This window comes from Symphalangus syndactylus, chromosome 11, assembly GCF_028878055.3.
Source record: "Symphalangus syndactylus isolate Jambi chromosome 11, NHGRI_mSymSyn1-v2.1_pri, whole genome shotgun sequence".
Lineage (NCBI taxonomy): Eukaryota > Metazoa > Chordata > Mammalia > Primates > Hylobatidae > Symphalangus > Symphalangus syndactylus.
In genome coordinates this window covers 55,446,744-55,474,116 of record NC_072433.2, presented here as the reverse complement: position 1 = coordinate 55,474,116, position 27,373 = coordinate 55,446,744, and the positions used below count along the sequence as shown (strand labels likewise).

At 52.5% G+C, this 27,373-nt stretch overlaps 1 protein-coding gene across 3 annotated transcripts in view; it reads left to right on the top strand.

Moving 5' to 3' along the window:
* Positions 1-27,373, top strand: part of SBK1 (SH3 domain binding kinase 1) — a 66,151-nt gene that overhangs the window by 23,555 nt on the left and 15,223 nt on the right. The window contains exon 1 of one of the 3 annotated variants that reach the window (XM_055233227.1): positions 11,261-12,115. The exons of 1 other annotated variant lie outside the window; for it this stretch is intronic. The gene's annotated coding sequence lies outside the window, so the exon portion shown is untranslated. Of the gene's footprint in view, positions 1-11,260; positions 12,116-15,082; positions 15,741-27,373 lie in introns of those variants that run through there. One more of the 3 variants, XM_055233228.2, reaches the window with a different exon arrangement.

Below are 27,373 nucleotides of genomic sequence, written 5' to 3'. Positions count from 1 at the left end.
GTGCAGGCAGCAGGCTGGATGCAGGTTAGACATCAGGTGGGACTTACCGGAGTTGGGGAGTGCAAGATCTCGGCAGCAGAAAGAAGGAAGAGGTGTCTGAGCTGCCAGGTGGGCTCTGGGGAGAGATGAGTGGGCACTCGCACTGAGGGGAAGGGGAGAAGGAGCCTGTGCACCAGCCGGCTCTCAGCTCACTCAGCTCCTGTCACCCCTCAGATCTCAGGGCGGCCATGCCTTCCTCCGGGAAGCCCCTGACCTTTGTGTCTCCTCTGTACCCTGGTCTCAGTAGGAATTTTACATTCGTTGGCATGATTAGTGCAGTGTCTCCCTCACTAGTCTGGGAGCTCCTGAAGGCACAGACTGTGATTTTTAGCCAGCCCTTTTATCCCAGAGCCTTCACATTTTGGGGGCCTGGGAACAAGTGTGAATGAATGAATGAATGGAGTTCCTTGGCCCAGAGGTTCCTGGAGCTTGGAGGGAAAGGGGCCCCATATGGCAACCCAGGCAGCTATGAACCCACCCAGCCCCTCACATGGCTCCAAGAATAACCATTCTTCGAGGGCAGCGGCTAAACTCCAAGGACCCAAACCCCTGCTTGGGGTAGGCTGAGCTTCCTCTGAGAATCCCCAGCATACCCTGGGATGCTGAGGAAATAATAGTGACTGTATGGGACAGAGGAGACGGTGTTTAATTACTCTCACATTTTTATTTATTTATTTATTTGTTTGTTTGTTCGTTTGTTTAGAGACGGAGCCTCGCTCTGTTGCCAGGCTGGAGTGCAGTGGCGCGATCTCAGCTCACTGCAATCTCTGCCTCCCAGGTTCAAGCGATTCTCCTGCCTCAGCCTCCCGAGTAGCTGAGATTACAGGTGTGCGCCACCACACCCTGCTAATTTTTGTATTTTTAGTAGAGACGGGGTTTCACCATGTTGGTCAGGATGGTCTTGATCTCTTGACCTCGTGATCCACCCACCTCAGCCTCCCAAAATGCTGGGATTACAAGTGTGAGGCACTGCGCCTGGCCATACTCCCGCATTTTTAAACACTTTATTTCTGGGGGGTTGTAAGTGACAGAGACCAAAGTCCAACCGACTTAAGCACAAAAAGGACTTGAGTGGGTCATGTAACTGAAAAGTTCAGAGTTTCAGGCATAGCTGGATCAAGGGGATCAAACGATGACAAGGATTCTCTCTTTAACTCTCTTGGCTCTGCCGTCTGCTGTGTTGGCCTCCTCATGAGGGATTCTTCCTGCTTGCAGCAACTCCGGGCTTACATCCTACTGCTTTTCAGTGCCATAGAAAGACAGCTTCTATCCTACCAGCCTGGCTCAGTGAACAGATCAATCTCAGAAACGATTACGAAGGCCATGGGGGTGTTATACACTGATCAGTGGGGGCTGGGTCACAAGTCCTCCCCTAGAGTCGAACAGGTAAACCCCACCATTGCAACCCCTAATGGATAGGGAAGGATGTATCAGGGAATGTGGGTTCCCAGAGGAAACAGGGGTTCTGTTACCAGGTAGAGGACAGAGGCTGTGTAACAGAGGAATATGTGGGCATCATGCCAGACCCAGCCAGTCACTGTTCTAAGTGCTAGAAATTGGTGGCAGACATGATTTCCCCACCCCTCCCCACTCCGACCTGCCAGCATCCTCATCTCTTTTCCCCAGGGCCTTTTCTGGCCCCAGCCTGCTCTGCTGTCATCCAGAGTGCTGCCTCCCCTCCTCCCCACTGCCCCAGCAGCACTCCCCAATGACTGACAGGCAGAGTATCAATACCCCAGCTCCTTTGCCTTTGGATGCGGTAACCCTGAGCAGTGTGTTGTACGCTGTCTCTGTGAGTTCCTCAGTGGGGTTCACCTCCCATTGCCCATGGTGGTGACTGAGTTGGTAACACAACGCTTGTCGCTGTCTTCCTGTCTCACCCACCGGACCCACCACTCCGCTACCTGGGATCACCTACCAAACAAACTACTTGCTCTAGAATCCTTGTCTCAGGGTCTGTTTCTGGGAAACCCAAACTAGGACATCATTAAAGCCAGCCCCCTAGGGATGTGTTCCAGACAGCACTTGTTTCCTGCCAAATGTCTACGATTCCTGGGGCTGGCTTTGTTGACCCGTGCCTGTGAAGGAGCTGGGACGGAGCCAGCTCTGAGAATCCTGTCTCCTTCTGGGAATTCCAGGGGATGCCCCCTGCTCCGCCAGCACACACCCCCATGGGCATGGGCGGGGTCAGGACCCATCAGATCCTCGTTGCATAGCTTCCAGGGGCAATGGCCTCATCCCAGTCCTAAGGAGCCCAGCACCCAGAGCCATCGTGAGCAGGAGGTCAGGGTGGCGGGGGCCAGGGAGCCAAACTTGCTACCTAATCCTAGTGCTTCTCAGAGTGTGAGAGAGGAGGGCATTTCCGGTCGTTCTCAGACCAGGCTTTAGAAAACACAAATAATCAGGCCGGGCGCAGTGGCTCATGCCTGTAATCCCAGCACTTTGGGAGGCCATGGCGGGTCACTTGAGGTCAGGAGTTCGAGAAAACAGAATCACATAGTGAAAAAGTTCTTTCTTTTTCCTTCTTCTTTTTCTCCTCCTCCTTCTTTTTAAGATCCCATTTTAAAACACTTCCACGAAATAGTTTTTAATTATTTTGGAAACAGTGAAAGAATTTACACAAAACTGTAAACTGTGCACACCTACAGCTATAATAGAAACAGTGTCAACATTTTATCACATTTACGTCAGAGTTTTTCTTTTCAGGGATAGGGTCTCACTCTGTTGCCCAGGCTGGAGTGCAATGCCATGATCACGGCTCACTGCAGCCTTGACTTTGTGGGCCCCAGCAATCCTCTGCCTCAGCCTACCGAGTAGCTGGAACTACAGGTGTGTGCCACCACATCCGGCTATTTTTTGTAGAGACGGAGGTCTTACCATGTTGCCCAGGCTGATCTGGAATTCCTAGCCTCAAGTGATTCTCCCTCCTCGACCTCCCAAAGTGCTGGGATTACAGGTGTGAGCTACAGCACCTGGCTCTTGTATCAGATATTTTTAATTTTCAAAAAGATAGGGCTGAGCTGGGTGGCTTACACCTGTGATCCCAGCACTTTGGGAGGCCAAGGCAGGTGGATCACAAAGTCAGGAGTTCAAGACCAGCTTGGCCAGCATGGTGAAACCTCGTCTCTACTAAAAACACAAAAAATAAGCCAGGCATGGTGGCGTGCGCCTGTAATCCCAGCTACTTGGGAGGCTGAGGCAGGAAAATCGCTTGAACCCAGGAGGCGGAGATTGCAGCGAGCCGAGATTACACCACTGCACTCCAGCCTGGGTGACAGAATGAGACTCCATCTCAAAAAAAAAAGACAAAGTATAACAGATAAAGATGAATTCCTATTATACTCCCCCCACGAGTCCTATTTCCTGGGTGCCATCCCGAGGGGCAACCACTCTCATGATTTTAGGGCTATTCTTCTCATTACTTTTATTTTTTGTAGAGACAGGATCCCACTATGTTGCCCAGGCTGATGTCAAACTCCTAGGCTCAAGCAAATCCTCCTGTCTCAGCCTCCCAAAATGTTGGCACGAGCCACTGCACGCAGACCTGCAGCTGTTCTTCTCATATGGGGTTGGCACACATTCAGCTGCAAAAAAGCCAGAATTCCCAACTCAAAGTGGCTCCAAGTTCAAGCAGCTCAGCAGCTCCGTGATGTCACAAAGAAGCAGGTTCTTTCCCTGGGCACCGTCACACTGTGTTTCCCCTCATCAGTGGCTTCCTGCTGGCCATGGTCACAGAGTTGTATTTCGGCAATGGAGAGCTCATCAGCACTTGTGCTAGGGCACTGTTTCTCACTACAGAATAGACACTCCAAAAAGGGATGGAGAGATTCCTGTATCCATCACCCACTCCAGTGCTGTACGTCCCAGGCACCTGTGCCATCTTCCATCCAATCCATCTTGGGTTCTGTTGGACCTCTTGGTTTTTCTATCAGCAATAACTTGGCCTATGTCTTCCAGTGGTCCCAGGAAGGAAGTTCTCCACTACAAAGGACCATTGTGCCTGGCACAGTGGCTCACACTTGTAGTCCCAGCTACTCAGGATGCTGAGGCGGGAGGATCTCTTGAGCCCAGGAGTTCAAAACCAACCTGGGCAATATAGTAAGACCCCTTCTCAAAAAAAAAAAAAAAATCACAGGCCAGGCACAGTGGCTCACGCCTGTAATCCCAGCACTTTGGGAGGCCAAGGCTGGTGGATCACCTGAGGTCAAGAGTTCAAGACCAGCCTGGCCAACATGGTGAAACCCCATCTCTACTAAAAATATGAAAATTAGCCAGGCATGGCACCACGCACTTTTAATCCCAGCTACTTGGGAGGCTGAGGTAGAGGAATCACTTCAACCCGGGAGATGGAGGTTGCCAAGATCACACCACTGTACTCCAGCCTGGGCGACAAGGTGAGACTCCATCTCAACAACAACAACAACAACAAATCATAAATGCGGACTAACAAGCCAGGAATGTCTTCTCTCTGTCATGACTGGAGACACAAGGAATCAAGAGCATCACAGGACATGCTGGGGAAATCCCCAAATACCATCAGTTTCCCAAAGCATGGAGTCTATCAGTGTGGCCAGCCTGTCATCCCAGCACTTTGGGAGGCCGAGGCAGGCGGATCATCTGAGGTCAGGATGGCCAACATGGTGCAACCCTGTCGCTACTAAAAATACAAAAATTAGCTGGGCGTGGTGGCGGGCGCCTGTATTACCAGCTACCCAGGAGGCTGAGGCAGGAGAATTACTTGAAGCCAAGAGGTGGAGGTTGCAGTGAGCTGAGATCGCACCATTGCACTCCAGCCTGGGGGAGAAGAGCGAGACTACATCTCAAGAAATAAATAAATAAAATTAAATAAATAAATAAAAATTAAATTAAAAGAAGAAAAGAAAAGAGACTGGACTAGGTAGTTCACGCCTGTCATCCCAGCACTCTGGGAGGCCGAGGCAGGCAGATCACCCAAAGTCAGGAGTTTGAGACCAGCCTGACCAATATGGTGAAACCCCGTCTCTACTAAAAATACAAAAAAAAAAAAAAATTAGCTGGGCATGGTGGCATGTGCCTGTAATCCCAGCTACTTGGGAGGCTGAGGCAAGAGAACTGCTTGAACCTGGGAGGCGGAGGCTGCAGTGAGCCGAGATTGTGCCATTGCACTCCAGCCTGGGTGACAGAGCAAGACTCCAACTCAAAAAAAAAAAGAAGAAAGAAGGAAAATAAAATCATGGCTAAGTTTTTTCTTTGTGTTCTCCTATCCAAATTATACCCATCAAGACCCTCTCTGGAGAGGTGGCACCTTTGAGCTGGCAAGAGTGGCTTATCCCTAGGCGTCAGGGACAAAGGACTGCACCATTGCAGGCTGCTACTTCTTTTTTGTTTTTGTTTGTTTGTTTTTGTTTTTGTTTGTTTTGTTTTGAAAGAGAGAGTTTCACTCCGTCGCTCAGACTGGAGTGCAATGGCGCAATCTTGGCTCGTTGCAACCTCTGCCTCTCCAGTTCAAGTGATTCTTGTGCCTCAGCTTCCTGAGTAGCTGGGACTACAGGTGCATGCCACCATGCCCAGCTAATTTTTGTATTTTTAGTAGAGATAGGGTTTCGCCATGTTGGCCCAGGCTGGTCTTGAACTCCCGAACTCAGGTGATCTGCCCACCTTGGCCTCCCAAAGTCACCACTTCTGTGCCTCTCTTCAGATGTGTTGTGTTGGTTCCATCCTCTGAGAAGCAGGCAAGGTGGGCCAGATGTGCAAACAATTTATTGAGGAAAACCCTTGGGAGGGACCAAGAAGGAGGGAGGAAGAGGAAGCTGGGAAAATCATCAGACTGTACTAGATCTAACTCGTGGAAAAGAGAGACAGAAGGAAGGATGATGAGACAGGAAGAGTCTTCAACTGCAGTGCAGTGAGAAAGTTTCTACAAAGTCAAGGGGGAGTCCTTGATCCAAAGCTGCCCGTTCGAGGAGTCCTATGTCTCCACGAACAGACGCGCCTTAGTTCTTTGGCTGGGATTAGCTCGTGGGAAGCAAACCAGAGCCTTCCTATGTGAACCACAGATGGGTTTCACAGCTGCTGCCCTTGGTCAATGACTTTTCCTGAAGTCAGAGGTCTGAGTGGCACATTTTCAGGGCCATCACATTCCATTCCTTGCACTACTCAGCTCTACCATGGATCCTGTGAGCCTCTCTTTTTTTTTTTTTTTATTAATTTTTTTTGCACACAAAAACAAACATTTTCTAAAAATACATACAAACAAAAAGATGTGTATCAAACATATTAGGAAGGTTGCACATGGGAAGTCGGGGAATAAAAATGGGGGGTGGGAGTTAAAATAAATGAGAGAGGGACTTTATGTGGATCAGTGATAATAACTCAATCCTCTATTTGACAAAGAAGAGGGAGAAGGAAGAGGAAGAAAAAGAAAGTGGGATAAAGGATCAGAAAGGGAGGAAAATAGAAAAAATTAGAGTATGACTCCAGGGTAGACCTGTTTTGTTGTCACTGAGTTGGTTGGTTGGTTTGTCTGTTGTATTTTTCATGTTTCGCCAAGTTGGCCAGACTGGTCTCGAACTCCTAGCCCGAAGTGATCAACCCGCCTCGCCCCCCAGAGTGCCGGGACCACAGGCGTGAGCCACCACGACCAGCCCCCACATTGCTTCTGGCCTCCGTGGTAGACCTCCCAGACGATAGGTGGCCGGGCAGAGGCGCTCCTCACTTCCCAGACGATAGGTGGCCGGGCAGAGGCGCTCCTCACTTCCCAGACGATGGGTGGCCGGGCAGAGGCGCTCCTCACTTCTTCCCGGACGGGGCGGCCGGGCAGAGGCGCCCCTCACCTCCTCCCGGACGGGGCGGCCGGGCAGAGGCGCCCCTCACCTCCTCCCGGACGGGGCGGCCGGGCAGAGGCGCCTGTGAGCCTCTCTTTCTATGGGAAAACTTTGAAGAGGGAGATTAGTGGAACACGCTAGAGCCCCCGCCTCCTTGCTGCAGTTATCGAGAGGCCATAATCAGTGCTTGTTCTTTCTTTCTTCACTATCCATTCTAAATTATCCACACTCTCCACTGTCGCCTTGGCAGGCCTTGGTGGGTTACCTGGTGACATGACCCGACCCTTCAGTCCTGAGGGACATAAATTATTGGTTATTGTAACCCATGGATCACTGGATTCCTATATATTCCTCCTTGTCCTCCCACTGTAAAAGCAGCCTTGCCCTCTCTGCTGACCAGGGTCAGTTAGTGCAGCCATGATGGTGCCCTCTCTTCTCACCTGCTGGTCCCAGAACACATGGAGTCCAAAGTTTCCCGGCCCCGGCCATAGCTTAAATTTAATGGGACCCATGCTGTGTCCCCTGGCTACAGTATACCCCCTTTGGGGACCAGGACTTCCCACCCTGTAGAACTGAGAGGGAGTCAGGAGGGGGACTTGATTACCCACAATGCCTGCCAGCAAACCTTTACTAACTGCACTATGGGCAATCAAAGTCCCAGATGAGGAATCAGGAAGGTTTCCGCAGAAGGTGGCCTTGAACTGGGCAACCCTTGATAACTGTGGCTAGGGGCACTGCGAGGCTTGATTTGACTCCTCCCCTCTCTAGGTCTGTTTCCTCCTCTGCAAAAAGAGGAAAGTGCTCTCTAAGTGCTAACATTCTGAGACTCAGCTTTTAGACACAAGAAGATGTTTTCTTCCTGCTTTCTCCCTCTCCAGCCCCCTCTTCTGCACACCCAATAACTCAAATCTCTCTATTAGTTTATTTACAGCACTAAGGCCTTGGAAAGGATTAGAACAAAGTTAGGATGAAATCCGAAACTTCTCTACATTGACAGGACAAGGAGTGTGGGAGAGGAAGGGAAGACACAGAGTTCTTAGAAGAGAACTTCTTTGGAAAACAAGGAGGAAGGGAAAGGTGTTCCACACAGAGGAAACCGAGTGGACAAAGGCGTGGAGGTATCGAAAGCAGATGTCAGGCCGGGTGAGGTGGTTCACACCTGTAATCCCAGCACATTGGGAGGCTGAGGTGGGCAGATCACCTGAGGTCAGGAGTTCAAGACCAGCCTGGCCAACAATGGCGAAACCCCGTCTCTACTAAAAATATGAAAATTAGCCAGGCGTGGTGGTACACACCTGTAATCCCAACTACTTGGGAGGCTGAGGCAGGAGAATCAGTTGAACCCAGGAGGCGGAGGCTGCAGCGAGCCAAGATTGTGCCATTGCACTCCAGCCTGGGCAACAAGAGTGAAACTCCATCTCAGAAAAAAAAAAAAAAAAAAAAAAAAACAGATGTCAGGGCTCCGCGCGGTGGCTCACACTCGCAATCCCAGCACTTTGGGAGGCTGAGGTGGATGGAAGGCTTAAGCTCAGGAGTTCAAGACCAGCCTGGGCAACATGGCAAAACCCCGTCTCTACAAAAAATACAAAAATTAGCTGAGCATGGTGGTGCACACCTGTAGTCCTAGTTACTTAGGGGGCGGAGGTGGGAGGATCACTTGATCCCAGGAGGTCGAGGCTGTAGTGAGCCATGATCGCACCACTGCACTCCAACCTTGGTGACAAAGTGAGACCCCGTCTCAAAAAAAAAAAAAAAAGACAGAGGCAGATGTCCTAGAATAGCGTGACTGAGGGTCAAGGCTGAATGGAGAAGAGAGGCCCTTTGTAGGGGAATGGAGAGCAGGCTCTAAATGTTAAGGGCTTTGAGTGCCAGGATAAGGTTAGACTTTACCCTGATGGTACACAGGAAGTCCTTGGCAATTTTATATAAGACAGCAACCCAACCCCATTTGTATTTTACAGAGCTGATGATTCCAAAGGATTTGGATTCTAGAAAAAAGACAATCGGGCCGGGCGCGGTGGCTCACGCTTGTAATTCCAGCACTTTGGGAGGCTGAGGCGGGCGGATCACGAGGTCAGGAGATCGAGACCACGGTGAAACCCCGTCTCTGCTAAAAATACAAAAAAATTAGCCGGGCGTGTTGGCGGGCGCCTGTAGTCTCAGCTACTCGGAGAGGCTGAGACAGGAGAATGGCGTGAACCCGGGAGGCGGAGCTTGCAGTGAGCCGAGATTGCGCCACTGCACTCCAGCCTGGGCGACAGAGCGAGACTCCGTCTCAAAAAAAAAAGAAAAAAGACAATCACCAGGCACGGTGGCTCATGCCTGTAATCCTAGCACTTTGGGAGGCCGAGGCGGGTGGATCACTTGAAGTCAGGAGTTTGAGACCAGCCTGGCCAACATGATGAAACCCTGTCTGTAGTAAAAATACAAAAATTAGCCAGGCATAGTGGCACACGCCTGTAATCCCAGCTACTCGGGAGGCTGAGCCAAGATAATCACTTGAACCCCGCAGGCAGAGGTTGTGGTGAGCCAAGATCGTGCCATTGCACCCAGGCTGGGCAGCAGAGCAAGACTGTCAAAAAAAGAAGGTGGGAGGGAAAGAAGGAAGGAAGGAAGGAAGGAAGGAAGGAAGGAAGGAAGGAAGGAAGGAAGGAAGGAAAGAGGGAAGGAGGGAGGGAGGGAGGGGAGAGAAAGAGAAAGAAAGGAGAAGAGAAGAAAAGAAAAGAGAAAAAAGACAATCTAGACAGAGGCAGGAGGCCGACCAATTAAGAACTGAAACAATATTCTCAATGATAGAGGTTGCCAACCTATGGCCTGGGGGCCAGATCTGTCTGCAAAGTGTGTTTCATTTGGCCCATTCAGTATTTCCGAATTTTGGGAATTCGTTTCAAACATTTAAAAGTTGGAAGATTTCTGGATTTCCTGCTTCTCTTTGAATATCATCCATCCACGCACAGCCCACGATGTATCCGGTTCCCCTCTTTTCCACCCTCTCTATCACTTTACACACGACCCCAGTCGCTCATGTCTGCGCCTGTAGGTACTTGAGTTTGCAATCCCTGTCTCCTAAGCTCTGGAAACAGTTGGAGTGGCTGGGAGGATTACGCTGCGTTGAGAAAACAGCCTGATCAAAAACTTAGAAGAAATAGGGGCAGCCAGAAAAAATGATGAGTTCATGTCCTTTGTAGGGACGTGGATGAAGCTGGAAACCATCATTCTCAGCAAACTATTGCAAGGACAAAAAACCAAACACCGCATGTTCTCACTCACAGGTGGGAATTGAACAAAGAGAACACATGGACACAGGAAGGGGAACATCACACACCGCGGACTGTTGTGGGGTGGGGGAAGGGGGAGGGATAGCATTAGGAGATACACTTAATGCTAAATGACGAGTTAATGGGTGCAGCACACCAACATGGCACATGTATACATATGTAACAAGCCTGCATGTTGTGCACATGTACCCTAAAACTTAAAGTATAATAATAATAATAATAATAATAATAATAATAAAATAAAAAAGAAATGCTTTTGAAGCTTGAAGCTAAAAAAAAAAACAAAAGAAATAGGGAAGGCGTCCTGTGGGGGCTTTCTCACTAGGGAAAGAGTGAGCTGCAGGGAGGAGAAAGAACAGGGCCTGGAAGGACACGCTGTCCGTATCTCATCTCTGTCCTCATCCACCCACTTCATCCAGGCCACCAATTTCCGGTTATCAAACAGACAATGCAACATCCCTTACACCTGCTGCTACCTCTGCCTAGAATCTCCTTTCTTCCCTTCTACCTGGCGAGCAGTTCCTCCCAGCTGCACTCCTGGACTAGTCACTGGCTATTTGCAACAAGGATCGCAAAGGCGACCTCAGTTGGATAGGGCATCCACCCAGGCCCAAGTTTATGACCTCTTCCCTAAGAAGACTGTGAGTTCTCTGAGGTCTCGCTGGAAATAGGATGCATGGATGGATGGATGGATGGACGGACGGATGGATGGATGGAAGCGCAGGCAGGCAGGCGGAGGAACAGGCGGACGCATGGATGAATGAAATGCATATCCGAATGCAGAACCTGAATTTGTTTTCCCTCCTTCAAACAGACACGGGCTCCGCCCCACAAGCACAGACCGGGACAGTCTGGGGCAGTCTGGTCCCGCAGGGCCCAGAAAGCTGGACCAGGTGACCCTCTCAGACTCCCTCGAGTCCTCTGTAACCTCGTTCTCGCCCCCTCGTGGGCTCTGACCTAGAAAAGGAAGGGGGTGGCTGAGGGGTGGGGGGTGGGAGCCGGGGTGGGAGCCAGCTCGGGAGCCACCGGCGCTAGGACCCAGCGCGGCCGGAAGGGGGTGGGGGCGCCGCGCGGGGAGAATCTGCGCCCCGCGGCGCGCGGCGGGAGGGCGGGCGCGCGCCGAGCGGGACGGACAAAGGGGCGGGCGGCGGCGCGCGAGCCGGAGGGCGGAGCTGCGGGCCGGGCGGGCAGGTGCGCGCGGGCTGGAGGGCGGAGCCGCGATGCCGCGATGGAGCGCAGCCCGGGCGGGCGCCGGGGCCGGGGCCCGAGCACCAGGCGGAGCGCGAGCCGGAGCCGCAGCCGGAGCCCGGGCCAGGCCGGGGGCCGGGAGCGCAGGGCCGGGCTGCTCGTAGCGGCGGCGACCGAGCCCCCCAGCGGCTGAGGGGCTTCCAGCGCCCGCCGGTGGCCGGGACCCAGTAAAGCCCCCGCAGCCGAGGAGCGCGGGGAGCCCCCTTCCACATCCAGGATCCAGCGAGCCTCGGGGAAGAGGGGGGGCCCTCCCGGATCCGACACGGAGCGACTCCCCTGCGGGGAAAGCGGAGACTTCCTCGGTATTTAGAAGAGAGCGAGCCCCCTACGGCACCGCAAGGACTCCCCCTCCTCAGTCTGGGCCCCCCCCAAGACCTAGAACGCAGTGCCCCCAGGCCGGGATTGCGAGAACCCCCCTCCCAAGATCCGGTCATTACAACTCCACACCTCAAGACAAGAAGACCCAGCTCAGAACGCCCCTAGATCAGGGGATCCCAATTCTCCCCAACTCCGGTACACAGAAATCCCAAATCTAGGCAGCCGGGGACAGCAAGAGACACTCTCACCAGCAAGAAGCCTCGGGGACCCCCCCCTCCAAAGCTCCAGGACTGGGGCGACTGAGCCCCTGGCGGCACCGCTTGCACCCCGGTCCACGGTCGCGGCGCCCTGAGCCCCCGGGGCCGGGCAGACGAAGACCGCGACGGCGCCCAGGCCCCCTGCCGCGGCGTCCCCGCGGCCCCAGCCCAGGTAAGCTGGGCCCAGTGAGGGGCGGCAGGTCAATGGCCACCGTGGTCCCCATAGCCCTGCAGGTGGGGAAGGAAGTATCGGGTTGCGCGCTGCCCCTTCCCCAGCGTCGCCATGGAGCCGAGGCTGAAGGACGTCTCTTTGTGTCTCGCTTGGAGGAGCCGCCCCCTCCTCCTCTCCCTTCCCCCACCCCACTCCCTAGCCTTGAGGCTCGGGCGCAGCTCCCCGGCCCCACGGGGGAGTGGTGGTGGAGCCCGTTGTGCCATGGAGAGGGGGGAAGAGGGCGGAGAGTCCCCCCCCAGAAGCCGCGAGTCTGGAGGTTGGACCCCAGGTCCTTGGAGTGTGAATACCCCTCCCCCACGGCCAAGCTGAGCTTCTAGTGAAGTCCCCTCGAGAGGGGAAAATTTGGGGGTGCCCACAGGTGAGGGGGGCTGCCTTATGTGGCCCTGGGTGATGGCTGGGGCTTCGGGTGTGTGTCTTTGTCTGTGAGAGTGAGGGGAAGGGGTGTGTTTGAGCGGATGAATGGGAATCGCATCTTCCCTGTGACTCCGCTGCCCGACCCAGGCCACATTGGGGGTCTTTACCTAGACCATACTTTGTATTCCCTGTGGGACAGGGAGGGAGTAAGTACCCCCCAAAGTGAGGCGCTAGTTTCTGGGGAGGAGAGGTAGCCTAGATGAAGAAGCCATTTCAGGTCAGGGCACCGTTCTGTTCCCATTTGTCCCAGGGACAGCAACCCAAGTCCTTCCCTTCCCCTCCTAACCTGGAGAACACCCAGGTTAAACCAAGAGTTGGCTCAATGTGTCCCAGACAACCAAGGGCCAATTCCAGGGTCTCGCTGTGGCTTTCCAGGTGGTATACACGGCCGTACCCCAGCCTGGCCTTCAGTGAGGTCCGGAACCCCAGGCTCTACCGCATATGGGGAGCCGAGAGGCCCTAGGGGACATTGTACCTTGAAATCCTGAATCAGAGATCCTGAGAAGGGGCCGGACTGCATGGAAGGAACACACTCTGGGCTGCTGGGAGTTCCCCTAATCTCTTCCCGCTGAGCCTTCTGCAGACAAGCAGTGATGCTGGACCCATTTGATAGGTGCGCAAACTGAGGCTCGGGAAGGCGGGACCCAGGGTACAGCTAGCCCTGCCAGTAGCTCCTTCACTTATTCATTCAACAAACCTTTCACCAATGTCTGTGATGGACCATGCGCTAGAGTCAGGGTCCTTTTCCCCACTTCATTCCTATCTCCTTTCTTGATGTCTCCTGATCATCAGACCCCTGGGTACGTCCCATTGGGCCTGTTGAGGTGGACCTGGCCAGGTCCAGCTGACAGATTCTTGACCCTACACCTGAAGTACCTGATCCCTGTCCTGCCACAGCCTTGGGAGCCCTGAGCCTGGGTGGCTGACTCCTCATCTCCCAGCTTCCCAGCACCAAGTGCCCCCACCCCCACCTGCTGCTGGCACTGACCCAAGGGTGAGGATGTGACCAGCAGGAGAAGAGGGTGGGGGGCACTTGATGTCGGCAGACCTCTGGCAGCCCCTTCTGCCAATTTCAGGACAGTTGAGGCAGCCACCTTCAGCACAGGCTGTGGGGGGAATCAGGTGCCCTGAAGACTGAGTGACCTTGGGCAAGCGTGTGGCACTTCCCAGAGAAAATGACAGAGAGTGAGCCTCTCTGCAGCTTGAAGGGCGGATGGAGATCGAAATTGGGCAGGACAAGCATCCAGGGGTTTGCTCTACCCATTGCTGAAGGAGTTCATTTCTCCCCAGTGGGGGCTTTGTCACACACCCCACAGGCAAGGCAGTGGAACCAGAGGCTGAAGAGCAGAAATTTGAGTCACTGTGACCAGGGCAAACTGTGAGGAGGCCAGAGGAGGACAAGGAGCAAGACCTCCCCTCCTCCCTAACCTGCAGTGGCTCCCCATTGAGTCTAGAATCAAGTCGCTGAGTCCAGACAGTCTCTGGACTGCAGCCTGGCCCTAAACCACCTCTCCTAGCCCATCTCCTCCGTGTCCTCTAATTCTCTCCCTCCGTCACGTGCTCTTCCGCTGACCTGAAAAGCCCCACTCTAGGATGGCTCCGGAGCAGTTTTCTGCCTCCACCTCCCTTTTTGAGCTGACCTGAGCTGGCACGTAGTAGAGAGCTGAATTTGATTGGTTGGTGGCTTGGTGGCTTGGAGGTAGTGGCGTGTGTCTACATGTGCAGTGAGAGTTTGTCTCCACATCTAGACTCAGCTACAGGAGATGGGAACCAGGTTTGTCTTGTCCACACTGCATCAACATTGTCTAATTCAGAGCCCAGCGTATGGTAGGGCACGTGCTGTAAAATACAGCCTATAGACGATTTTTGTTGGTCCAGTGTATTTTACATGTTTGCCTTTGTTGTTAGTGCTAAAAAAAAGTTGGGGGGGAGGCAATTTCACATACAAAAGCTGATTTTTGGATCTTCTTGAAAAATCAGATGATGTGGCAACCCCAGGCCACAGCGGGAGAATGACCATCTTCTTTAGACAGGGCCCATGCCTTCCAGTCCACCCCCAGGCAGCCCATTCGCTCCCTTAGGTCACCTCCTGGCCCACGATGCTGGCATCTGGGTTTGCAGGCCCAGAAAAATCTTTTTTTTTTTTGAGACAGAGTTTCGCTCGTCGCCCGGGCTGGAGTGCAATGGCGAGATCTCGGCTCACTGCAACCTCCAGCCCCCCGGGTTCAAGTGATTCAACTGACTCAGTCTCCTGAGTAGCTGAGATTACAGATGCCCACCACCACATCCAACTAATTTTTTTTTTTTTTTTTTAGACAGAGTCTCGCTCTGTCGCCCAGGCTGGAGTGTCGTGGCGCAATCTTAGCTCACTGCAGCCTCCACCTCCCGGGTTCAAGCAATCCTCTGCCTCAGCCTCCAGAGTAGCTGGGATTACAGGCACCCGCCACCATGCCTGGCTAATTTTTTGTATTTTTAGTAGAGACAGGGTTTCACCATCTTGGCCAGGCTGGTCTTGAACTCCTGACCTCGTGATCCACCCGCCTCGGCCTCCCAAAGTGCTGAGATTACAAGCGTAAGCCACCACACCCGGCCACACCCAACTAATTTTTGTATTTTTGGTAGAGACGAGATTTCCCCACGTTGGCCAGACTGGTCTCGAACACCTGACCTCAGGTGATCCACCTGCCTCAGCTTCCCAAAATGCTGGGATTACAGGCATCAGCCACCACGCACAGCCCAAAAAAATCTTTGTTCAGTGGGCAACCTTCGTCTGTGTGTGTTCTGCACTCATGGGTGTTCCCTCCCACCCCCATGGTCAAGTTAGAACGTGCACAGAATAGTGTCCATCCAGGGTCTTAAGGGCTACGTGGTGAAGTGAGCCTGAACTTCTCCAGCCTGGTTCCACTTTCCACTCTTGATCCCATCTTGCACCCTTACCCCTGAACTTAGTGACATCCAGCAACCAAAAACCTGTTTTCTCTGTCTCACTTGCCCCATGTGTCCCAGGGACAGCAAACCTGAGTCTTTCCCTTCCCCTCCTGACCTGGTTCTAGGTGCAGGTCTTGCTCAGGACTCTTGGGGCGGGGCTGCTGTCCAGGGTTCCGTTCACCCCTCTGTCCACAGAAGAATTGGATGAAAGCTTCTTGCAGCTGTAAGTTTCTTCCAACTTTCTAGGACTAAGTCCAAGCTGATCTAAGTTTTGGTCAGGCAGGAGAGCTGGGGGCCTAATTATAGGAGTTACTAAAAAATATTGGTTGGGTGCAGTGGCCCACACCTGTAATCCCACCACTTTGGGAGGCTGAGACAGGCGGATCATTTGAGGTCAGGAGTTTGATACCAGCCTGGCCAACATGGTGAAACCCTGTCTCTACTAAAAATACAAAAAATTAGCCAGGTGCAGTGGCATATTCCTGTAATCCCTGCTACTAGGGAGGCTGAGGCAGGAGAATTTCTTGAACCCAGGTGACAGAGGTTGCAGTGAGCCGTGATTGTGCCACTGCACTCCAGCCCGGGTGACAGACTGAGAGTCCGTCTCAAAAAAACAGAAACAAAAGTTGACATTTCCTGAACAGAAATGAAACTGATGGGCATTGTGGAGTAGCTGGGCCAGGGGCCAGCAGCAGGCCCTGTCACTGGGCACAGCTCTAGAAGGGAGTGCACCCTTTTTCTGAACACAGGTCTCCAGCAACCTGAGGTCAAAGGAGATACCAGAGCACCATGGTGGAGAGCTCAGGCTCTGGACTCTGCCTGGGCTTGAAGCTCACTGAGCTGCTCTGTGACCTTCAGCAAGGCACTTACCCTTTCTGGGCCTCAATGCCCTTGTCTGTAAAAGAGGGATAATACAATCTTGTAGGATCATCAGGGGGATTAAGCAGGCTAAAGAATGAAAGGGACCTAGGACAGGGTATCCCATATCAAAAGTGCTCACTAACTATTGGCCCTTATTAAATGGGGCTTCGGCAGGTGGGTGACTGAGCCTCCACAGTTACGCTTCCTTGGGAGCTGGTCTAGGGAGGCAGAGGCTTCTGGTTCTGTCCTCAAGAAAGGGAAGGGGTCTCTGAGAGGCAGGATAGCATTGTGAAGTGGAGCTTGCCCCTGCCCCGGGTGTGGGTGAGGGTGGAGGCCCTTCCTGAGCCTCTCCTAGCACTCTGCCTGAGGGCTGGGACTGTGATTTTGTGGGTAAAGCCCTCCTCCTTCCCAGCCTATGCTTTCCACGTGAGGCGCCTGCTGCCTTCTGCTGGAGAGTTTCCTGGAGACTTTCTGCCCCAGGAGGATGGGTCCCAGGCCAAAGTCTTCCCCAAACCACCCCTACTCTGGCTCGCCTCCTGCTCCCCCTTTCAGGTCTCAGGAAGCAGTGGCAGCTAGGCCTGGAAAGGCCAGTTAAAGTGTCCTCTCCTCCCCAGCCACCCTCCCATTGCCCCACCATTGCTTGGCCACACCTGGAGAGAGGACAGGTCCAGCTCATCCCCACCTTGGGAAACCATGTAATGTCAGGATTGGAGAGGAAGCAGTGGAACATCTCTTAGTGTCAAGTGCTCAGTGCTGGACGGCGATTTCTCATTTAGCCCCGAGGACGGCACCATGTTAACCCCAGAGTCAGGATTTGCACCCAGCTCCGTGGGCCACAAAAGGTTTGTGTGAAGCCAGTGTCTGAGTGCCCGGGTTTGAAGCCCACCTCCACCATTCTCTGGCTGCATGACCTTGGGCAGGTCAGTTGTCTCCTGGGCCTCAGTTTCCTCTGACATAGAATGGAGACAATAATAGCTGCCACTTCCTAAAGTCGTTGTGAGGATTAAGTGGATCTGTTGCAGATGAAGCGCTTGAGCAGGGCCTGCTGCTTAAGTGTTTGCTCTGGCCTTCCCTGCCGGGGTATGCAAATGAGCTGATCCAAGCCCAGGGAACCACTGTGACCTCCCACTGCACTAGCACTCCTTCCCCATGGCTTTAGGCAACCACCAGAGGGGCCGAGGATGTTCCAACTGCCTCTGGGCTTTGGGATGTCCCCAAGGGGCTGGGAGACAGGGCAGGGGTGGGGCTGGAGGGGACCATCCTCTTCCTCCTGATTTGGGCCCAGAGAGGCTGCACAGCACTGGGCCCCCACTGCCTCCAGGACAGCTTTTCTGGGTTTGTTAGGGCTCCCCACCATAGCCGGAAGGGGTTTACCTATCCATGAGCATAATTTGTGACTTTCTGAGCCAGGGCTCAAGGCCTTGCAGAGAGGAGACTTTTCCACCTTGGGAGCTCAGGTGCCTGCCAGCCCTGACCCTAGGTGTCTCCAGGAGGTGCAATGGGGCGCGCAGATAACACAGCTTAGTGGTAAAAAACACAATCCCTAGATTCAGCTGTGTGACCTTGGACAAGGTGCTTAATCTCTCTGTACCTTAGGTCCCTCATCTATAAAAAAGGGGGATGATATTAGTACTTGCCTCTTCGGGTCATTGTGAGGAGTAAGAGAATGAATGTAAAGTGCCGTGAATGGCACCCGGTACCCATTAAGGGTTTGTTGTTCATATAAGTCCTCAAAGCCCTGAGCAGAAAGGGAAAGTTAGCCCCATCTTTACAGATGGAAAAACTGGAGGTGTATGGGTGAAGGTGTTTCCTCAAGATTCCGTAGCTGGGATTTAGGGAAGAGTCTGCCTCCCTTGATACCATTCACACATGGTCCACAAGCCAAGGCCAGTGAAATGGACCTGATGGGACCTTGCTTGAGCTCCAGGGCTAGATTTCCTGCCCTGCACTTCCACTTACATGGAGCCATGGCAGTGAGAACTGTGCCAGGGAGGAATCTGCAGCTCTGGCCCCAGGCCTCCCCGAGAAACCTCTAAGCTTCCCCCACCCCCTCCTCAGCACCACTCCAAGGACAGTGTGCAGCGCTGCCACAGCTGGCCTCGGAGTTTCTGAGTCTGGTCGGGTCAGGTTGACGCTGTCACTTTTCACTTCTCCAGGCCAGGCTGGCTTCAGGAAGGGTTTGTTCAGGTCTGGGGTTTGGAGTGCATCCCACTCGGAGTGGAAGCCAGGTCCCCCCCATGGCTTCGGAGGCCCCGAATGACAACAGCCATCCCTTCTCACCTCTGCTCTCATCTCCTGCCCTTCACTCCCTTATCCCTGTGCACACAGCAGATCCCACCTCTAGGCCTCCACACAGTGCCCTCTGCCAGGAGAGCCCGCCTGCCACAGTGCCCATGTGCATGCAGCCTTCTCCATGGGCTGGCCTCCTACCCACAATTCCCTTGCCTCTTTCCCTGCTCTGCTGTTCCTTGAGGACTTCTCACTGCCTGACACACATCTCCTGCTCATCTTTGTCACTGTGTGCCTCCAAACTAGAATATGAGCTCTTTGAGGGCAGGACAGTTTGTTTGGTTCACGAATGTATTCCAGACCCAAAAATAGTACCAAGTACATAGTAGGTGCTCAACAAATACTTATTGAATATTTTGGAGCCAGATAGATAATCTCTACGTGACTTCTTAGCTGTGTGACACGGGACACATCACTTAAGCTTCCTATCTCTCTTCTTTTTTTCTTTTTCTTTTTCTTTTTTTTGTTTGAGATGGGATCTCACTCTGTTGCCTAGGCTGGAGTGCAGTGGCATCATCACAGCTCATGGCACTTTTGACCTTCCAGGCTCAAGTGATCCTCCTGCTTCTCCCTCCTGACTAGCTAGGACCACAGGCGCATGCCACCATGCCCGACTCATTATTTTTTTAATTTTTTATAGGAATGAGGTCTTGCTATGTTGCCCAGGCTCATCTTGAATTCCTAGGCTCAAGCCGTCTTCCCGCGTTAGCCTCCCAAAGTGCTTGGATTGCAGGTGTGAGCCACTGTGCCCAGCCAAGCTTCCTATCTCAGAGTCTCAGTTTCCTGAGCTGTAAAGGATGTAAGGGGAATAATAATAGCTTCTCCTGAGATTGTCATGAGGTTGAAATGAGTCAATATATATACAGTGCTTATACTTTCAGTGGCTCATAAATGTTGGCTATTACTAGTAATACCCTAACCTGCACTGTTGTTTCATTATTTCACTTTACTGAGGATGGGGAAATGGGGCCATGGAGACAGTAAGTGGCAGATCCAAAGCTTCCAGGCGAGAAATGGCGGTGAAAGCCTGAACCTGGACTGCAGGCTCCTAGGCTGGGCTGTCTTCAGTCCATCCCAGTCTAGGAGCTCAGGGAGGCGAAGGAGGTGAGGGCTGCAGCTGGAGAAGGGCCCATCTCTTCTGGGGCCTCTGCTCACCCAGCCATCTCGCCAGAGACCACCACTTGTCCACTGGTAGACATTCAGCCCAGTCCCCCTGCCTTTCAGCCAGTGGTGGGCACCTACCATGCCCAGCATCCTCCACTCCTGTTGATATCCCTGAGTGCTGAGCCACCTGCCTCACCAAGGCAGCCAAGCTGGGAAGACCTCCCCAGCTTATCCCACACCCCCGGGGCCTGCCCCAGGCCCTGCACCCTCCAGTAGCCGGGAGGATAGGACCCAGGGCCCCTGCCTCCCACAGTGCCTCACTGGGGAGGGCAGGAGAGGCTGGAGAGCCTGTTCCAGCTCTGGGCACCAGCTGCAGGAAGGCAGCGTCACAAGCTATTAATAGCCACCAAAGATGTGCCCCGAGAAGGGGCGGACTGTGCACCAGCTGGGAGGGGAGGCTGAGGCAGAGGCCAGAGCCAAACAGGAGTTCACAGCCCCGGGAACCCCAGGCTGCCCCTGGTGGGGAGGGCAGTGAGGAAGAATGTCCAAGTGTCTGCAGCTGGATCTCGGGAAAGTCTGGACTCTTCCTCCCAGGCTCCTCATGTGGGAAGTGGAGGAGAAGGGTCAGGTGATCCCTACAGTGCCTTCTGGCTCAAGTGGGTTCAGGGGTGAGATTCAGCAGAGCCAAATGGCCTCCATCTACAGAACAGAAAACCAAGGCACAGTGAGTGGAAGGCCTTCCCCTGGCTCACCTGCAGAGTCAACGACAGATCCAAGGTCCAGGCCCCTCTGACCAGCAACTTCTTACTGACACCCACTTTGTGCCCCATCCTGTTAAATGAGCATTCTCAGCCCCATTTTACTGATGGGCAAACTGAGGCTTAGGCAGGTGGCACAAACTGCCCAAGGTCACACAGCTAAGAAGGGATGGAGCCAGGATTTATACCCCGAAGGGAAGACAAGGAGGGGATTTGAGAATATTCTCCTCCTCCTCCTTCTCTTTGTGAGCCAAAATAGAATGCTTGCTGGGGTCTGTATTTGTGTTGAGGACCAAGAGGAGGGAGAGGCCTTATCTAGAGGCTTGTGGGCTCCCAGGAGCCCTGTCCCTGCTGTTGTGTGTAGAAGTATGCATGTGCTACATGGGACATTTTTCAGGGAATAAGGTCCTGAGCCTCATGGTGCCCCATGAAGGCAGAACTACTAGCTTAGCTCATTTCACACACTGGAAAACTGGAGAGAAGGAGGGGCTGGCCAGGGCTGACCAGGGCTCCCTGGGACCAACAGCAGAGGCCAGAGTCTTTCCAAGCACCTCACTAGCCTGGCTTGGTGGCCCCCACCCTCTGGCAGTGAATAGGAGATTCCACAGGTGAACAGATTTCTGCACTGGAGTAAACAAAGGTGAAGGTCGGGGACATCCTTCAGGGAAGGTGTTACAAGGCAGAGAGCCAGGCTGGTACACCCACCTCGGGACATGGACACCTCCGCTCTGGGCAGGGTGTGAAGGGGGCTTCCAGATTCCTCCCCCCTTCTTGAGCACAGACTGACCTGCTGTGGGAATTCAGGGGGCAGTTGTTCTCCTCTGGCCCTTCTCTGGGGGTGCCAGGCAGGTGGGCAGGCAGGTGCAACCCCTCCCTGGCACTTTCCTCTGGCACTGTCTGGTCTCCTGGTTCCTTTTACTCCCCAGACCCAACTGGATTGTACCCGGTAGGAATTTTCATGCCTACCCTACCGCTTTTCACCCAGTTCCTGCCATTCTCATTAGAAGTTAATTCATTTATTCAACAAACATTTATTAAGTGCCTTCTATACTCCAGGCACATGTTAGCAGCTGGAGGATACAGCAGTGAACAAGACCAGACAGCAAAATCCCTGCCCTCCAGCTGCTTAAGTTCTAGTGAGGAAAAGACAGTCATAATAGATGTCAGAAGTTGGTACATTATATAATACATGAGAAAGCAATACATCCTACCAGGAAAAAAATAGAGCAGGGGATGGGGGGTCGGGAGTGCAGTAGGGCAACCCTGGTTGAGAAGGTGTCATTTTGTCATTTGAACAGAACTTGTAGGAAATGAGCTGTGCTGTGGATATCTAGGGGAAGGCAGAGGGACTTGCCACCAGACAGGGGCTGGCATGTTCAGGGAACAGTAGGGGGACCAGCATGTTGAGCAGAGGGAGGGAGAAGATGGGGAGGAGATGGGTCAAAGGGTAAATGGAGGGCCATGGTAAGGGCTTTGGAACACAATGAGAGCCAGTAGAGGCTGCTGAGCCTGGGAGTAAGGGAATGCTCCTTGGGAGCTGTGTTGAGAGGGCTTGGAGGCAGGGACCAGTTAGTAGGTTACTGTGGTAACTGAGAGGTGACTGATGATGGCTCAGAGAGGTGGGAGTGAGTGGAGAGTGACCAGGTTGGGTGCTGAGGTGGCTAAGCACCTTGCTAATGTCTAATGTTGATTCTAGAGTTATTTTATGCAAATACAAATGAAAACCTGTTCTTACTTCTCACCATTTCTTTTTTCTTTTGCTTTTCTTTTCTTTTTTTTTTTTTTTTTTTTCGAGACAGGGTCTTGCTTTGTTACCCAGACTGGAGTGCAGTGGTACAATCATAGCTCACTGCAGCCTCGAATTCCTGAGTTCAAGAAATCCTCCCACTTCAGTCTCCTGAGTAGCTGGAACTACAGGCATATGCCACCACTCCTGCCTGCTTTTCAAAAAAAATTTTGTAGAGTTGGGATTTCACCATGTTGCCCAGGCTGGTCTCGAACTCCTGGGCTCAAGTGATCCTCCCTTGTTGGCCTTCCAAAGTGCTGGGATTATAGGCATGAGCTACCACACCCACTATTTTCCCCCATTGCAAGGTAGCATATTAACTACATGGGACTGTCTGGCCATGTCCCAAAGTGACACTGAGGCCCAGAGAGGGTGAGGGAGCTAGTGACAGCTGCTGTGTTTCACCAAGAAGCAGCCCCTTCCTACGTGGCTGGGAGAGGTTCAGTGCCACAGCTCTGTGGGGTGGGATGGGGGGTGTTGGGCACTCTCCAGAAATTCCAAACACACTCACCCTTTAACCTAGCAAGCCTATTTCTAGACTTTATCATACGGACTCACCTGCACATGGCAAAATGACTTCTGTACAAGGCTACTCATTGTTTACAGTAATAGCAAAAGGTTAGCCACGACCCAAGTGTCTGTCATTCAGAGTTTGGTCAAATGAATGGTAGTACATCCATATATGCCTTTCCAGCCTTGGGGGCCTGGGTTCCAGTTCTGCGGCATTTCCCCTGTGCCTGGCTCCCTATCCCCCTGGAACCTCCCCCAGCCTCGCACTTCATACTGGACAGACCTTGGTGCTGTCCACGCCTGTGGTGCTGAAGACAGTGGAGCTAGAGAGAGGCCTGGCACTGGGAACCAGAGACCGAGAATAGAGAAGGGGAGATAGAGCGGTGGGACGTTCAGGGTTCAGTTCCTGGCTCTGCCACTCAGGAGCTGAGTGACTTCGGGCAAGTTGCTTAACCCTTTGATCCTCAGTGTCCTTATCTGTAAAATGGGGCTGCCGTGAAGATTGATTGACAGCAGCAATGTAAAGCCTCAGCACACTGAGAAAATAAATGGTAATTTTTTTTTTCTTGAGACAGAGTCTCACTCTGTTACCCAGGCTGGGGTGCAGTGGCACCATCCCAGCTCACTACAATCTCCACCTCCCGTGTTCAAGTGATCCTCCCACCTCAGCAGCCATATGGTGGAACTTCAGGCCTTGAGCACCTCTGACCTCTCTCACCTGCTTCACTTTACTTCTCTGTGAGGCAAGGGGACCAGAGCTGAATTCCCTTAGCCTGCAGGACCGAGCCCACTCTCTGCACCTCCATATGACCCCTCACCTGCCTCAAGGTTTCTCCCCGCCAGATCTTTCTTTCTTTCTTTCTTTCTTTTCTTTTTTTAGAGATGGAGTTTTGCTCTTGTTGCCCAGGCTGGAGTGCAATGGTGCATCTCAGCTCACTGCAACCTCCACCTCCCAGGTTCAAGTGTTTCTTGTGCCTCAGCTTCCCAAGTAGCTGGGATTACAGGTGTGTGCTACCACACCTGGCTAATTTTGTATTTTTAGTAGAGACAGGGTTTCACCGTGTTGGTCAGGCTGGTCTCAAACTCCTGACCTCAGGTGATCCGCCTGCCTCAGCCTCCCAAAGTGCTGGGATTACAGGTGTGAGCCACCGCACCTGGCCCCGATCTCTCTTTCTCTCTTTCTTTCTTTTTTTTTTTTTTTTTTAGAGAGACTTTCTCTGTCGTCCAGGCTGGAGTGCAGTGGTGCAATCTTGGCTTACTGCAACCTCCGCCTCCTGGGTTCAAGTGATTCTCCTGCCTCAGCCTCCCGAGTAGATGGGATTACAGGCGCCTGCCACCACACCTGGCTAATTTTTGTATCTTAGTAGAGACTATGTTTCAACATGTTCCACCGTGTTGGCCCAGCTGGTCTTGAATTCCTGACCTCAAATGATCCACCCGCCTCAGCCTCCCAAAGTGCTGGGATTGCGTAAGCTACCACACCCAGCCCTGATCTTTCTTATATACATAGTCAGATAAACTGTCTTAAAACCAGATTTGACCCAATCCTTGCCTTGCTTACATATTTTCAGTAGATTCTTGAATGGGCATGTGGTGTTTTCTGTTCCACATCAGTTTCTCTTCCTTGCAGTAATGGCCCTGTCTCTGCCTGTGAAGTTTGGAAGAGATGTCTCCACCATGATTTTGCAGGGAGGGCCTGGCCAATCAGCAGATCGATCCCATCTTCTAGGTCACTGTGACTTGTTCAGAGATGAACAAGTGACCAAAGGTGACCCACCGAGATCTAGCCCCAGGACTGTTGCTGGAGCCAGCAGGAAAGAGGGACCCTCTCACCCTGGGCTGCAAAGCTGCAGGACACAGCTGTGCCGCTGCTGTGGGCTGGCTTTTCCATCATGGGGGAAGGGGACAGCCCGCTTGAGAATAAAGCAATAAAGATATAAGCAGAGAGGAGAGAAAGGTGGAGAGATTTCCGATGACTTTGAGTTCTGGGGCCAAGCATGCCTAAAGCCAATTATACTCTTGAACATTTGTTTCATGAATCAATATACTTCCTTTTTGGCTTAATTCAGCTGGTTTGAGTTGAGTTTATGTAACTTGCAAGCTATTCGGGCTCAGGCACTGTGCGGGGTGTTGGCATGGGGTGCCTATATTAGAGCAATGCAACAGACAAGTGGGAATGAGCCCACAAATCAGAGAGGCAGATAAAATATGGACACAGATAACCATGAGGCCAGGGCAATGGTCAGGGCTCCAACATTTCCAAGGAGGGCCCTGGCAATAGGGATCAGTGTGGCTTCCTAAATCAGGAGGTGGCACCTGAATAGGCCTTGAAGGGGATTAACAACCCAGCAAGAAACCGAAGAGCTCCTTGAAAGCAAGCCCTGTGCCTTCCTCATCTCACTATTCCCAGCACTTAGCCAGGGTATGACAAACGCTGGGTGAATAATTCTCTACGTGTTTGGGAAATTGTAACTTTTTATATCTTGGCTTTCCGGAATGTGACCCTGTAGGCATATAGCTATTTTCCCAAGGGCCTGCGCAAAGTATCATTAGCCCCATTTTACAGGCACAGAGACTGATGGCCAGAGGGGAAGAGTGATTTGCCGAAAGTTACATAGGAAGTCAGTGGCAGGGCTGGGCTAGAAGCCAGGGCATCTGCAGGGCAAGGTGCTGTCTCCCTCCAGCAGCCCCAGCCCCAGCCCCAGCCCCAGCACGGTGCAGTACAGATGGGGGTGGCCGTGAGTAACAGTGGCCGCTGTGAACAGAGAGGCTGGGGGTGCTAGAATAGGTTGATGATGCCAACGGGGAGGAAAGTGATGATAAATAGCTGACAGGGAACCCCTGTTATGTACCAAGCACCTCATGTAAATGAACTCATCTAATCCCCACAATGTCCTATGACATGGAGACTATTATTAACCCCAATACACAGATGTGGAAACTGAGGCACAGAGTGGTCATGTCACTTGTTCAAGATCATCCATCCAATAGGCGGCAGAGCCAAGATTCAAATCCAGGCACCATCACTCCAGTGTCCAAAAGCTTAACCACTATGCTTCACTGTCTCTAAAATGACAGAGTAAAAATTACCATTTATTGGCTGGACGTGATGGCTCACACCTGAAATCCCAGCACTTTGGGAGGCCAAGGCGGGTGGATCACTTGAGGTCAGGAGTTAGAGACCAGCCTGGCCAGCATGGTGAAACCTCGCCTCTACTAAAAATACAAAAATTGGCCGGGCGTGGTGGCTCACACCTGTAGTCCCAGCTACTCGGGAGGCTGAGGCAGGAGAATCGCTTGAACCCGGGAGACGGAGGTTGCAGTGAGCTGAGATTATGCCACTGCACTCCACCTGGGCAACAGAGTGAGACTCAGTCTCAAAAAAAAGAAGAAGAAGAAAGAAAGAAAAGAAAAAATAAATAAATAAATTTCAAGATGAGTTTTGGAGGGGACATTAAAACCATAGCAATATCTCTTCCTGTAAAATGGGGATAGTGAGGTAGCACCCACCTCCCAGCGTTGCTGTGCTTATTATCTAATAGATTTAATCCACAGTGGTTAGCAGCATGCCTGGCATATAGTAAATGCTCAAGAAATATTTGCCAGCATAATTTTTCTCCCACAGAGCAGGATAGGAACAAGTCGTCTTCTCTTTACAGGCTGGTCACTCTCCACCCACTTCTGTAACTGGGTCCTTGTCACTTGGTGCCCAGTATTGTCACTGTCCTGGTTAACCTCCTCTGGCCACATTCCAGGGAGTTGAACACGCTGAGGTTCAAATCTAATCTCTCTGGTTTGTTTGTTTTGAGACGGAGTCTCGCTGTCACCCAGGCTGGAGTGCAATGGCACGATCTCGGCTCACTGCCAGCTCCGCCTCCCGGGTTCAAGCAATTCTCCTGCCTCAGCCCTCTAAATATCTGGGATTACAGGTGCCCACCACCACGCCTGGCTAATTTTTGCATTTTTAGTAGAGATGGGGTTTCACCATGTTGTCCAGGCTGGTCTCAAACTCCCGATCTCAAGTGATCTGCCTGCCTCAGCCTCCCAAATTGCTGGGATTACAGGTGTGAGCCACCATGCTTGGGCTTTTTTTTTTTTTTTTTTTTTGAGACAGGGTCTCACTCTGTTGAGACCTCCCAGGCTTAAGCGATCCTTTCACCTCAGCCTCCTGAGTATCTGGGACTATAGGCATGTGCCACCATGCCCAGCTAATTTTTTTATTTCTTTGTAGATAGAGATGGAGGTCTTGCTATGTTACCCAGATGGTCTTGAACTCCTGGGCTCAAGCAACCCACCTGCCTTGACCTCCCAATCCAACTGCTGGGATTACAGGCACGAGCTATCGTGCCTGGCGTTCTTTGGTGTGTGTGTGTGTGTGTATGTGTGTGTGTGTGTGTTTTGTTTTGTTTTTAATTGATAGAGATGGGGTCCTCACTCTGTTTTCCAGGCTGGAATACAGTGGTGTGATCATGTCTCACTGCAGCCTCGAACTCCTGACCTCAAGCAATCCTCCCACCTCGGCCTCCCAAAGTGGTGGGACTACAGGTG